Source organism: Metopolophium dirhodum, chromosome 1 (genome assembly GCF_019925205.1).
Source record: "Metopolophium dirhodum isolate CAU chromosome 1, ASM1992520v1, whole genome shotgun sequence".
NCBI classification, from domain to species: Eukaryota; Metazoa; Arthropoda; class Insecta; order Hemiptera; family Aphididae; genus Metopolophium; species Metopolophium dirhodum.
The window spans coordinates 49,434,113-49,449,696 of NC_083560.1; the positions used below are offsets into that span (position 1 = coordinate 49,434,113).

General features: G+C 29.6%; 1 protein-coding gene and 1 non-coding gene across 2 annotated transcripts in view; both read right to left on the bottom strand.

The window, feature by feature from the left end:
• The window catches only part of LOC132934174 (limbic system-associated membrane protein-like), a 569,464-nt gene that overhangs the window by 323,051 nt on the left and 230,829 nt on the right, over positions 1–15,584 (bottom strand). The gene's annotated exons all lie outside the window — the stretch shown is intronic.
• Trnan-guu (transfer RNA asparagine (anticodon GUU)) lies at positions 10,070–10,143 on the bottom strand. Its single transcript has one exon. It is a non-coding gene; the product is annotated as a tRNA-Asn (tRNA).

Consider the following 15,584-nt stretch of genomic DNA (forward strand, 5'->3'; position numbering starts at 1 on the left):
TACATACATACATACATACATACATATCGCAGTCACTGTACTGCTTATATATATATTATGGGCATACCTATATATATATATATTGTGTATTAGGTATATATATATATATATTATGGTCATACCTTATGTATACGCAGCTCGGCTGTTTTCGTCTCCTACCCCTCCCCTCCGCTATAGTCCCCGAGCCCTCCACCCGTCCCGTCTCGTCCGCGGCGGCGCCCTAAAGTGAAATTGTCTAACATCATTTATAAGGGTTTGAGTGCGTGCCGAGCGTACTTACGGCGCGTGTACGTATGTACAGCGTGCACCTCGCAATCGTGTGCGTTTGGCCGCGGTGTATACACACGATATATCATAATATTATAATATTGTGTGTGTATAATATTATACAGCCCGAGCGGGCGGCGAGTCTCGTCCCAAGCCTAAGTCCCGTTTGTTAATGGCCGTGTGACTTGTATATTGTACATACTGCATAGCACAATGCAAGACGTGTACCCCGGGGCGCACCATACGTTATATTGTCTCCACTCCCCGCTCAACCCTTTATATTAATCGCAAACGAATATTGTGATGAAATATACTGTTATATAAAAGTGTGCGAGTGAATAATATTATATGATTTTTACAAAATAGCACCTATAGATATTATACGAAATACTAAGACGGCGAGTCGACGAGAGCATAAGACGACAGTCATAATTGTGTTGGAGCTATGGGGTAGGGGGGTGGTTGGTTGGTGGTTGACCTAAGGATACGTCCACGACTGCCGATCTAGGCGTCCTCGTGCTGCAAATGCAATTGTATGTATAATATTATAACAATGACAATATAAATAATGACATATTACGATTCAGACGTTGAACTAATTTCAAAAGTCAAAATAAATTCCTAAATAATAATTAACATAATAATATAGCACTATATAATATAATGCAGGATCTGGTGTAATTGAATAAGAATAGCGTAGCTGGTTGGGTGGGTTGGTTGGCATTTGAGCGTTGCAGTTTAACCTAACCAATATAGTTAGCAATTTTGGAAAAATATACATTAAAAACAATACCACCTATCTGACACGCATTTTTTTATTAAATACAATTTATATTATTTTTACTATATTATACCTACACACGAATTATTCAGCTTCTAATTATAGACGATTAGTATTTTTTAATTATTTACATTTTATTTCACTGGTTGATTTCGTGTTGGTGATGCGTTAATTTATGCACTTTTCCGTTGACACGAGAATATGACGTGTTGGCACTCTTATGATGTACGAGGACTAAGGAGGATCTAAAATACATGAAAATCAAACGTGTATTGTAGAGCTAGTATAGTTAAATAGGCCACTTCACAATAAACACCTGTCTGACACCATCGTTATCTTATCTGCACCCATTGACCAAAAAGTACCAATCAATTTGCAGTTAACATAAGCTATATTGAACTGACACGAAACAATTTTCGCGTTTTTTCTTTTGCTCTCATCTGCAGGACACAAATTGTTTTCCCGCCAAAGGCCACGGTTGCCCTCCCCCTTCCGGGCCGTTTGTCATTATCTTCGGCAAACATGTGTTTGTTTACGATAATAATATGACGAAATGCATTAGTACCTACACCGACACGAGATCATTGGTTTTCTCGACTGAGGGTTATGATGTAAACAATATTTTGATGTACGAGTCGTCATCGTTTATCATATTTTATCATAAAATAATTAATTTTTATCGCATTTCCTCATCACCCGTCGTTATGTGTGTACATAGCTGCTACCCTCAACGGTGTGGATTTAATTTCTGATTTCGTTATCACTTGTTATACCCTTCAGCTGCAGCTGCACACCGACACAACCCATTACGCACTTTTAATCGGCGAGACCACACTAAAATATTTTCTCATTGCCGCACACGTCTGAGATTTGGAGATTTGGAGATTTGAACATTTTCCATTCGTAACTTTTTTTTACATATTCATAATATAAATAGGTGATTATATAGGTGCTATATTATTTTCCAAGGGTCTAATCAACGAAATCCATAGAACCGATACATCATCAGTAAATCAACACAATATTATCCAAAAGTATATATTACATCATAATATGCTTAGCTATTTAGTTAGGTACTATTCTGAACGGTGGTTTATTTTATTTTCGTATAGGTACATTTTAGGTAGCCACTCTACTAATCGTATCGTGTAATCATACAGTAATATAGGTAATATTATATTATGTTGTGTTTTATTTTAATATTATGTTTTCAATTTTATTTTTTACACAATACATATTATAATATAATATTATATATATATTTCTTTTTCTCCTTTCGCGGTCTAGTGCACTCGTATTTATGTTTTTTAATATATTAACCTACGAGTTCATAGCATTCTTCGATGACGACATTTGTCAACACGCAAACTTTTGATTTCGTAAAATAACTACCTAGGTACATGGTATTATACGTGCACCCAAAAATATTACAGATATCAGTTTCTAGATTTGTTTTGGTTAAATTTTTTTTTTCAACCCTTATTAATATTGAAACGCACTGACACCAAATTGTTGAATTAACTTTTACACTGGAAACGTATCTATTACATTTTTTTTTTACCTAATATTATTATTTTCGACAGGCGGGTTCAGTTTACCGGCAAATCTATAAGAATGTGTAAGAAAATTTGAAAATAAATAAAGCTATATCATATACGGAAATTTGAACCAATTCCACAACATTACACGCGTCTATTATAATATTGTGTTACATATTTACGTGTTTGAGAAAACACAGAATCAGTGGAATCATGATACTGCTGCCTGCCGATACTCGGAAACATCTAATAATATAATATGTCGTATAATCTCCTGTCCCACCCGATTCAAATCGTATAAGTGTGTAACGTACACTTAAGAGGACGCTACACGGGAATTTGTTGTTTCGCATGTGCGTAACATTGCAAATTTACGTTCAACAGATTATGTTTAGCCTAGTTAGTTTAAAAATTAAAGTGAATAGACCTATTATGGGACTTGATGGTAATAGAACATCAGCTGCAGTGTTTGTATGTGGTTTTTTTTGATATGACAGTTCCATTTTTTTTAGCAAGTTTTGCGTGTATACTATAGGGTAAATTAACAACGCTCATAACTCACTTAAAAACTGAATCATCATATAAAAAAACCCACATACAAACACAGATAACATTCTTAACATCAAGTTTCATAATGGGTAAATTCACTGTAGTTTTTAAACTAACGAAGCTAAACGTGATCTGCTGAGCGTAAATTTGGTATGTTCCGCATTTGTAAGGCGAGTAAAACAAAATATGTCTGTGTAGCGTCCTTCTCAAACGTTTCATTTAGAATCGCGGCATTATTGACATTAAAATTGAATCAAAGTAGAACTACTATCAGGTACCTAGGAAGGTACATTTTATCCTATAATGGTTATTTTTCATATATCTGTTAATACGAAGGTTATTGCAGATTATGTTATAATGTAGGGTTTGCATTTAAAAAAAAATTCCGTTTTATGTTATTTATAATTTATTAAAACGTTACACAATTTTTGCGTTTATCGTTATTTAGAATTAAAACGTTACACAATTTTTGCGTTTACCGTTATTCAGAATTAAAACGTTATACAAGTTTTGCGTTTATTGTTATTTAGAATAGTGTTAATTATAGGTACCTATTAAATGTATTAATAATAACTATAATGCAGGAAGGTAATACTAGCCCGGATACAGAACATAATATTATTATAATCAATTCTAATGTCCGTATGCATGAAATAAATATTTCTTTGAAACCAATATAACTTTAAAACAAATGGATTTTAAATAATTTCGTTTTCCGTTATTTTTTGTTCAATGAATTACGTTTTGCGTTATGTTTTGTTTAATGATATATAATATATTTTGTTAATCATAACGATTTGTTTTGCGGTATTTAATTATTTTTGATTATCGCTTTCCGTTATAATTCCGTTTACACATTGCAATCGTTTTTGTAAAATATAACGTTATAATCATAACATCATAAAAACGTTTGCAAGCCCTGAACGTAAACCTTTACGTAAAGACACATTTTATTGAATGATAAAAAATATGATATATTATACTCAAATGTTTGCGGTGGAAAAAACTGATGGGAGGGCTAGAAAATAAGTTTACGTTTATAATATGGATACATTTACGATGATATTATAAGAATGCAAGTGAAGTTATCCATTTTATTATTTTTTTTTTTAATTCTAAATTCTAATGCACTTAATCCTTACAAGCCATTTAACCAAACCCTCACTATGCCAAAGTACGTTCTGCCATAAAAATACAAAATAATTAAATACGAAATGCACACACTGCCACAGTTTGCAACTCGCGCTGTCTGCGATGTAGTCGTCAACGCGAGTAGGAAAAACGAGTGGAGCATACGTGTAATAAAGACAAGCGGCCAAAAAGTAGAATATTATACATATTATTATAATACGTCATACTGAGCAAGAAAATAAAATAATATAATATAATATAATAATAATAATACTATAAACATGAACGGAAACTAGTAGAAAACAACAAACTGAGAGAAATAAACCACCCTCTCATTATGGGAATACGACGTATCACTACCTCGCAGACATCGAACCATAATCAACAGATTAAGAACTGGTCACACCTTATAATAATATGCACTCACGAACACTTTGAACGACGCAATTGCACCTCATGCAGTACCACAACTACAGTTAAGCACCGGATAACCGAATGTCTCCTGACGAAGTACTCCAGGGTTAAACTAACTATCCTCTAAAATCTATGTGAAATACTAGCACCAACCCCGAAAATGACATCGATTATTATTCAACTGCTCTAAGAGGCGAACCTGATCCAGTAAGTAAGTAGTTACACGTAATTACAATAGGTAATTTAAACCAATAATTTAAAAAATATTTTGTATACAATTGTAGTTGTTATAATGTGCCTTTTATTATTTAGAAACACCAATATAATGACATTAACAGTCAAAGCATATAAACAAACAAATAAATTTAAAATAAGTAATAATAATAATTATGGCATATTATCATTCGTAAGAGATTTTCGATAAAGATTTACATAATATAGAGTATCAGAGCCTGCCATTTAGTGGTATATATTCGAGAAATATGGGCAGTACTCGTGTGAATCTTGTGATTATAATATTATTATTTTATCGGTTCGTCAGATTCGTTTTCCGCCGTAATGGAACGGATTTTAACGTGTATTATTATAAGGCGTACAGTGAAAAGTGCGAAAGAGACAAGTTTATATATTTATATTATTTTTTTTTTCGTCGAGCACATCTCTTGCATTCTAATTAATTGAAATATATTTTCATATTTTTTTTCGCGAACTATTAAAACCAGTCGTTTATTACTCTGATACCACCGTCCGCCATCCTCTGACGTGTTTGTGCGTCGTACCATGTCGTTAACGACGGCGCTTTCTTCTACAGCCATCGTAAAGCTTAATAAAAACATTTTATCAAGTAATACGCCGTGTCGGATATATATATATATTATATACCTAAACAATATTATTATTATTATTATTATTATTATAATTTGCGAATGGTATATTAATTTATTTATGTAATTCATGTTTGGTTTGCAAGGATGAGACTGAATAATCCACGCAGATACAGACGGAAAAAAAATAAGTACGATGTGATGAGAAAATATTATATACATTTCAGCGATGAAAAATAAATTCCGTGTACGTTATTTACAGGGATTTAAAATGTTTACTACAAAAGTGTTCCCAAAATTGGTTTGAAAGATGTGTGAATATTTTATAAATTATTACCATTATACAAATATCAGTCGATGACATCATAATGTTTTCGTTATTACAAATTATTCATAAAATAATATAATTATTATTGATGAGTTATTAATAATAGTAATTGGCGATGAGGGGAATTTATAGATTCTGGCGAAACATAATTTTTTTTTTTTATATAAAACCTGTATACCAACTACACGGGCTACCAATACCTAGTACTAGCTAGTAACTATTGATTTTACCGAGTGTTAGACTGAATTTATTTTTAACTGAATTGTAAATTAAAATAATTAATTTATAACACAAGTCATAATGTATTATCTTAATTTATTATGTGAATATAATATTATTTTTTTTAAATACCTTTATCGAGATATATATATTATATTGATATAGGTACGTTGTATACAATACATTTAGAATACAATGATTGTAATTTATTCAACAAAACATTAAATTGTTATTATAATAATATTTCCATCTGTTTTTTCCTAGTAAATTCAGCATTATTTCATTGTAATTGAATAGCTCGGTTAAAACATTTTCAATGGTACCATTATATTGCCAGTGAATTTAATCAGTCGTCCAGCATCGAAGAATGCAAATAATTTAAGACAATAAAATGCTCTTTGAGCAGAACAATTCAATATCGGAGTTGACATAAATATTCTTAAAGATATTTTAATATTGGGATAGATACACTATTTTTGAAATTTAAATCTGTAATGTATACATTTTACTAAGTAATTTATAATTGAAATGTCCAATAGGGTACTGTTTTTATTGTTGTCTGTTTTACTTTTCAAATAAAAAACTGAAATGCCATAACTTTTTATGCTGTTCATAAAATGTATGTAAACCGTTATTTGAGTAAGTTTTGAGTAAAAATTGTGCTTTAGTTGATAGATATAACCTCGAATGTCGGTCATGACGGAGATTCAGAGACATGATTTTCGTCATTGAATAACCTCGTTTCCTCTTTTCCCAGCAAATACGAGAAATTTATATCTTACGTCGACTATTCGTTAAAAAAATCATTACTCTTCATAGGTATATTAGAAACATGAGGAGCCAGTTACTCATGACAGTTAGCCAGGGTACTCTTTGTTGTCAGAGGTCAATATAACAGTATTATTGTTATACAAATTGTATTATAGCGTATTTCTGGGTATACTGTTTTAGAAGAATAATATGTACATGATATATTATAATATAGTAATAATTATACTATATATTATATGCATTTAATACTAGGTATGTCTAATACCTATAGTATACAGCAAGACTATATAGTATAAATATATGGTAATTAATCTAGTGGTTCCCCTATGGAAGATTTCTCGCTAGACCAATGTATAGTTTATGTCAAGTTTAAAAAAATACAAAAAATATTTATTTTTTTATCTAGATAAATTTCTATAACTAGTCTATTATCTTCATCTAGATAATATTTTAGTTATCTATTCCCAACGCTGCTCATAAGACGTATTAGAGTTGCGCAAAAAATTTCAATGAGCAAAAAGTGCTGTGCTTCCAAACATTTTTGAACTTGGTCAATATTTTTAAAGTAGTAAATACTAAATGGAAAATAAAAACAACAACAGTGTTTTCGTCTTGATCATTGAAAAATAAACTAGAATTTATTAGGTAATGAAAAACTACGAGTTACGACTCAAGAAATTTAACACTTTTTATTTATTTATTTATTTTAGCAGTTATAGCAGCTATACACAAATATCGCAGTTTGCTGCCATATTCACATGTCATCCCTGTAATTTTCTCAAAGGCCGTATAGGAGCTTGAGGTTCAAAAAAATAAATATGAGATCGGAAATTAAAAAAATAAAAATATAATTTTCCACTCGTTAATGGAATACACCTACTTAGAGTAATAAGCTATAATAATTACATTATTATGTTTTTCCGATTTGGTTCTTTGGATTTAAGATGTTCATAAAGTTAGGTATTTTTTTTTACGAATTGTAAGCAGAATTTATTTTACGAGCTTACTACTGAAATTGAACTACATGACACACTGGTTGACAATCGCGATTATTATGAATATTTAATTAGTATTCACTATCGAAGAATATTAAATACTGTGACGAGTGTTAGAGAATCATCCAAAAGCACCTAATGTACCTACTTTATATGTGTAAAGTGATTACCTGTATTATAGGTACCTATGTATTCCGTGAAAGGGATTATTGAATATGAAAACAGTAATACGCACGCCACGCTAAAGTTCATAAAAAAAAAAGATATTTTTATGCTTTTTTGGCGTTGAGCACAGGTGCTGCCGCTCAAAAACTAAAAGTCGGTACCGGGTTTGCATACAATAAAAAGGGCAAACACTTTTACAACATGTTTAATAAAGATTATTAAATGCATATAAATATTATTATGTTAACGTCGTAAATTTAAGTTTCAGACAACCGTTCACTGCAGCTTGCCGTGGACGGTCAAAAGTATAATATTCTTTCATTCATAGGTCGTACTTAAATTAAGTATACGACCTAGTTCCGATATCATATTATGCGTTTTTATAATAATTCTGAACCCCAAAGCCGCAATTTTTATGCATTCTTACAGACCGTCCGAACAGAGGGTATCTTGCTTTACTGCCGTGACACCAACCTAATGTATAGTAAAAATAATTATAAGGTTCGTTTTTTTTTCTGGCTGATCGTATGATTTAGGTACCTACGCTAAGTTAGCACCACATTATTTTTATTTATATTTCACGACGACGTAATCGAAATTGCTATAATATTTAGTACAGATTTGGATAGTAGTTGTGTAATAGTATTTATGCGGAAGTTTTTTTTAGAATTTTAACAGCATAATTCTGGTTTTAAGTGTATATAAATCTGAGCTACAATTTTTGACATCCAAGCCACAAAACATATTATGTATAAAATGAAACTTATGACTTTATCAAGTAACAAAAACACACTCTCCAGCCATTTAATTTCACCAAACCTGCCTATTAGCGTGTGCGTCATTTCCGTGATCCATAGTAAACGTTAATTACCAAAATATTCTGATTTCAATCGCTTACTTTGTGGTATAAATATTTGACACTATAGGTACTACAGTACATAGTATACTATGTGTAACAAATATGGCGCAAAATATGACTAATATTATGTAAAAAAAACGGTTTAATGCGTATAACAATATTGGCAAATTGGTTTTTACAAATTATTATAATTGGTGGTGCCACTTCACTATCGGAATGATGTTTGGTCGCCATTGCAGCTGTAACGCGAAGTAAGTTACTAGAAATCGTTGAGTTAAATCGATATAATCAAATTACGATTTATCGATATAACCTAATAACGTTTAATTGATATAATTATATAATTATATAATTTAAATGATTGCGTTTGGTTGCCAAATCACAGTATCTTTATTTAAATAATATAATATAATTATTGCACATACAAGCCCGTGAATATTTAAATCATATCCTAAATTTACCATTTTGGCCATGTACCCATACTTCACAGTGCATTGGTTAAATTGTATTCATGTAGTCACTATAGAATCCTAATATAGCGTTACCAAATATAATTGGGGTTCCTCCTGAGTCCTGACATGTAATACAGTTCTATAGGACCAATACAGTTAAGGGGTTATGAAAATATTAAAATGCAAATCATACAATTTCTATTCGCCAAATCCATTATAAAGATTTTAACTTTTAATAATTATTATAGGTAGAGTATATGTGCAGCGTACACATTTAGGTACACATAATATTATTGTATATCTTTTAAATAAGTGCTGTAGTCTCAATTAAAAAAATGCAAACTATTATATTTTACATTGTATGTTAATAACATTTGCAAGTTTTAAACATTTTAAATAATTAATCTAAGATGAAACTTTTAATGGAACTATGAAATAGTCATGATAATTATTGTAAATAAGCATACGAAATACGAATTAAATATATAAAAAAGTTATAATTTTTAAAACTTTTTTATTATTTTGGGCAATAATTAAATTACAGTAATTGGTACCTATATTATAATATTTGGACGCCAATATTCAATCGAGAAATTGATCAGTATTGAACAACTGAAGCATAGGAAATATTCAACTGCGACGGTAAACGCCATTCGTTCAACACCACAACCCGTTACGTAGCACGCGTGATACGATAAGCCACTATATTATCAAGTTTTATTAACTTCTATAGTTTTCGTAAAAAATTAACGTGGGAAAAAATGAAAAAAATGTATCGCCCCCGGGTGGGCTTGAACCACCAACCTTTCGGTTAACAGCCGAACGCGCTAGCCAATTGCGCCACGGAGGCCCGTTGAACTTCGCAACAGTTTCGACGGTTGTTCAGTGAACCGGATCGCGGAAAACTTTATGGTTTTCAAATACTTACAATAACGCCGAATAATTAACAACGGTCGCGGTTTATCACATGCCGCCCGGTCAACATATCGTTGATGAAGGTAATATGTTTATCGTGAGAATAAAAAACGCAAAATAGGTAAAAACCAAAAGCTATTTCTACCTTGGTAGAGTGTAGACGACTACTAAGTGTAGGCGCCTAGTATGTAGCACATACATTTACGTCTGAGGATTTCGTTTTGTAAATCTAGGTGGTTGACGTTACGTAGATAGACGTAATTTGAAGGGGCATTACCTATACGTTATGACACAGTCTGCTACCACCACGAACTATACATAATAAAGCTATTCTTGTGTATAACAAACAATATAACTCTAACAGACAACACACGGTTAATGTCACAGTATACTGTATATAATTGTTGTTGGATAATCATATTATTTCTGGTTCATAATTGGGGCATTATAGTGATTGGAAAGTGAGGGCCTTTCAGTACGCTGTTTGTTCACACTTATTAGGTATTTACTATTTATGGACCATTTTCACCTATACGGTGGATGCGATAAACAATAACACCTCCCTATAAGAAATAAACAACTCTTGTAAGTTGTTCAAATGTAAGTACCTATTGTCGGATCAACGAGCTATCTACAATCGGATTTCGTACAATCATTATTTTTAGTTATTTTTTATTTTTAATGACAACACTCGCGTCGAGGTAGTTATACCCGATGAATTTAAATTTTAAACGGGTACTAAAAAAGCATAGCGAACGATAAACGTTTTACGACTTTGACGATTTTAATACGTCCTCTGCAGTATATTATAAAGATTATGGGTGTAGTAATACTACACTATACAGGGCTGGATTTAAGGGAGGGGACTGAGTAAGGGAGGATTGTAGCGCAGGAGTCCCCACGGATTTATAAGTGTAAAAATAAACATTAAGAAATTAAAAAAAATTTGATTTAATTTTCCTCGGCTCTAGATTTTAATGTAAACAATTAAATTATAATACAAAATACGTAATAGAGAGGTACATGCTCGGCAAATGTATACTGTCATAAATTTAAACATTGTCCGATGGCATCAAATTAAATCGATAGTAATTTTGTAAAAAAAAACTCATTTTTTCAGGCTTATAATTTTTGATTTTCATTCATAATTTTGAAATATAAATACTAGGTATATGTCTTAAAAAAGTAATTTTAATAACTCAAGTGTAATAGACATTATTATTAACTTTAGTACAGTACATTTAGAGTTATAATGAATTTTACAAGGGATTTTCTCTTTACAGGCGAAAACAATAAAATACGTGTGTAACTATGGGTACTCTATGTCATCGGTAATGGAACTGCAGAGAGGGTACCTATACTTGTCTTATATGGCTACATTTTATATCAAAATTATTTTTAATGTTAAGAACATTACCAAACAACAATAAAGGTTCGATTGACATCGGATAAAAATAAAATAAAGTACAGTGATATACCTACCTAGGTAATTTATTATTAATTTGATCGTTTATGAATAGTCTTATGTAAGCACCTTTCTTTGTACTATAGGCGGTGTTACATATTGATGACCTCACCCTACAGTATATAGTATTTTTTCACGGAAAAAAGTAATTATTAATTTATTTTAATTTTTACTTTACAGTAATCCCTTCAAAGCAACGTTTGATACTTTTAATTTTTAAATTAACAAAATACCTTTGTGGCCTTTGTCACCGACACTAACATGAACCAATTTCAGCAACGGTGCCAAAACTGATGTGCATAAACTATAGTTAGTCTTTCCAATCTAAAAATTAAATCCTGTATAACTGCGCTTTGTCAGACGATGATATCAAATTTTACTGTTGATTGACAGTCGTTTTTCCACTATTCACCTCATTTTATGATCACTTAATTATTTTCGAATAGTTAATCAATGTTATTCAAAGTTATTAAAACAAACAATAAATGAACCAGTCAAACAACTTTTTTTCGAAACTTTATATTATTCAAAGAGAGATTATAAAACCGCATTATCGTTATAGCTAGGTACTTACTGAATATTATGATTAGTGAATTTCGATTTCAATCGTATTATATATATTATAATTGTATAATATGAATGCATAAAGAACTTGTATAATTGTTAGAATTTTAAATTTTTATAGTCAACTTAATCATATTTTTTTACGCTATACAACGCCCAATTTATGCCACTAATTCTATTTTATTTCCAAAAAAAAATCTTTCATGATTTGGTATTAATTATAAATTTTCTCATCTCAAACTTCAATAAGTTTTTTAATTTATAGTTTGGTTGCATTTAATTATTATTTAATTAATTGTTAGAATAAGTTTAATAACTAATGTCGTTGTTAAGTATTAGATTTAGTACTTTTTCCTTTTTTTAGAATATTATACGCATTGTTGAAAAATTACTAGTAAATTATAAAATGTCTCAGTTCATATTTACTATTTATGAGTATTTATCTACATAGAAACCAATTTAACAAGGTTTAGAATAAAAGTTATTATATGAGCCTTTATAAATCTAAATTAAAAATAACGTGTTACAGTTTGTACAATAATTAATAAATAACCTTAAATTTGAATTTAAGAAAAAAAATATACAGTAACGTGGTACCTATGTAGTTCAAATATTACAAAATAAATAGTAAATGTTTCTTGAAAATATTTTTTTAAGCTTTATTTATTTACCTATCTGTTTTGTAAAGCTTCATTTTTTAATTTATGTTGATGATGCAGTTTTATTATAATATAACCACAGTAGTTAACATCATCCATAATGTAAATAATGAAATAATTATTGTAAGTTAGTTATATTTATGTAAAATACATGCATAGTGTATACATGTCCTAACCACAATAAATTGTTGTTCAGTTTTTTTTCAGAAAATGTTTTATAAAATAGTAAAAACTAAACATTTTCTTTTAACCTCTTTATTTTATACAATAATATGGTATATTTATTATCATTATGTACCTAGGTACATTTTTATAAACGTTAATTTAAATTTCTAACATAAGTTTTTACTCTAACATGATGCAATATGATTGCATTAAATGAGTGTATAGTAATATTTGTTCGTATCATTAGAATATTTGTCCAGTACGGCAATACCTAAATCATTTCAATTGTTTATTCATTTTTTTTAGTTAAAATATTATTGTTCAATAAATGTGTTGAATATACCTATTATGTATTACTCATCCAGTATAGCATAGTATCCAAATTATCTGGTAAACATGGTATCTATACTTATTAATCACCTATAGTTGGACAACTATTTATTAATTATATTATAAATCGTACATAGATATTTTGGTTGTTTTATTGGATACACGGCTCGCTGGCCTGGAACAAAATATTTGTTGAACGTTAATATTGCAATGGATAATAATATTTCTGTAGTTTCTCAGTGAACATCGTTAATACAACTTTATAAACCTTGTCCAACTGTTGATTAACATAATAATATATTGATAAATCATGTATATGATTATAGTCGTTAATATTTAGCATTCTTAACAAGTACCTTAAATACAGAAGTAGGTACCTAAGTAGGTTTGGTAATTATCTCGAGTATTTGTTGTGTTATATTATATAATGTCACTGTAATTAAACGCTTTGGATAAAAGCACTTAAACGTAATTCCCAGTCTGTACAAAAAACTCAACAGATAAATGTTTCATAATAGGTATTAAATGTAGAACGTACAAAAATTCATATTTAATACTGCCACTCTTTAATTCTTAAAAGCTAAATATCTACTACAGACCAACATTTGCAGCTAGGTAAACATATTTTTCTATTTTTTTTCAACTCAAATGAACATTTGTATTTACATATTTAGGAATTTAATACAATGACAAAATATATTAGAAGTAGGTATACAATTTACATAAAAAAAACAATAATGAAATTCAATTTTTGTTTATGTGCGTGCTAATTTCCATCTTTATTTCGACTTTTACATAGCATTTAAATAAATTAAATATGATTAATTATTGTTTAAAAATATAATATATCAACATACATTATAGAATATGGAAACAGTCGGTACAACATTTTATGGAACTTATCTATTTCGTAATATAAAATACACATTACACACGCTATGTGAGTACCTATACAATTGTGTTTATATGTCGTTCTATGAATAAAATTTAACCAACATCATGCCATTTTTTAAATATTGGTTTTTATGTGGACACTATTAAATATAGTATTAATTAGAATAATATAAAATAATTAATATAGACGTGTTGTTTTTCATTGGCTTTAGAATTTAGGACATATGTTTGGTACAGTTCTATTATTAACAATTATATTTCTATAAAGAAAAACAGTGAATGACTAATAATTCAAAAAGTTGTATTTCTACCTATTTAGCTTAATGCTTTAAATTATACTGTTGAAACAATACAAGCTGTAGGTACATCCTCTTGAAACATCAACATTGTTTTTTTTTCAGCTCTTAAATTTAGTATATTTTTGGAGTAGGTAAGCCCATTGCAAAGTAGGTACAAATTAAAGCAATTAATCAAGTTAATACCATCATATTCAGCGCAGATGCATAGAGTAGCGAGTATTTTTTAGCTTAGTCATTTAAGTAAAGTATTATAAATACATCGATCGATATACAAACTAAAAATTATAAAATTAAATAGTTTTCACAAGTACCTAATTAGAAAATTATAATACTTATAATAGTTTCTAATGGTTTAATTTTAAGCGTGCAACAACACTTTTCATATTAAATGTTATACGACTAAATAAAGATTTATTACATAGTCTTTTTAAAATACTTAAAATATTATTTATTGTACCTACCTATAATATTATATACATGTATTCGAATAAGATTTAATTTATATAATAGCTACACACTTGCATATCACAGAAACACGTATATTTTACATAGATATATTAAATACTCAGATTTTCGATAGTAATACTACATCGTTACATCCGCAAAAAAATGGATTTACTTAATTTTTTAAATGTAAAGCATGTATTTAATAGAAATGTAATTGAAAGTTTGATCATAAATAATTTATTGCGCTCAGGAGGATATCAACGCAATATAGCAAATTTGCGTTCATCTTCAACATAACCACTTCTATGTTAGTATAAAATTAAATGGACAAGCTACCTACCACCACACTCAGGGAATAAAATTATATAGGAAACCTAATAGGCCTAATTAAAATTTTGGAACCTAATTAATATTTTTTAATTTTAAAGCGAAATGTGATTATTTTAAATATTATAAGGTTCAAATATTATATAGAAGCTTATGAAGTGCCCCAGATTATATCCTTAACTTTATATTTGATAATATGTCTAATATTAAAGCTATAGCACCACAC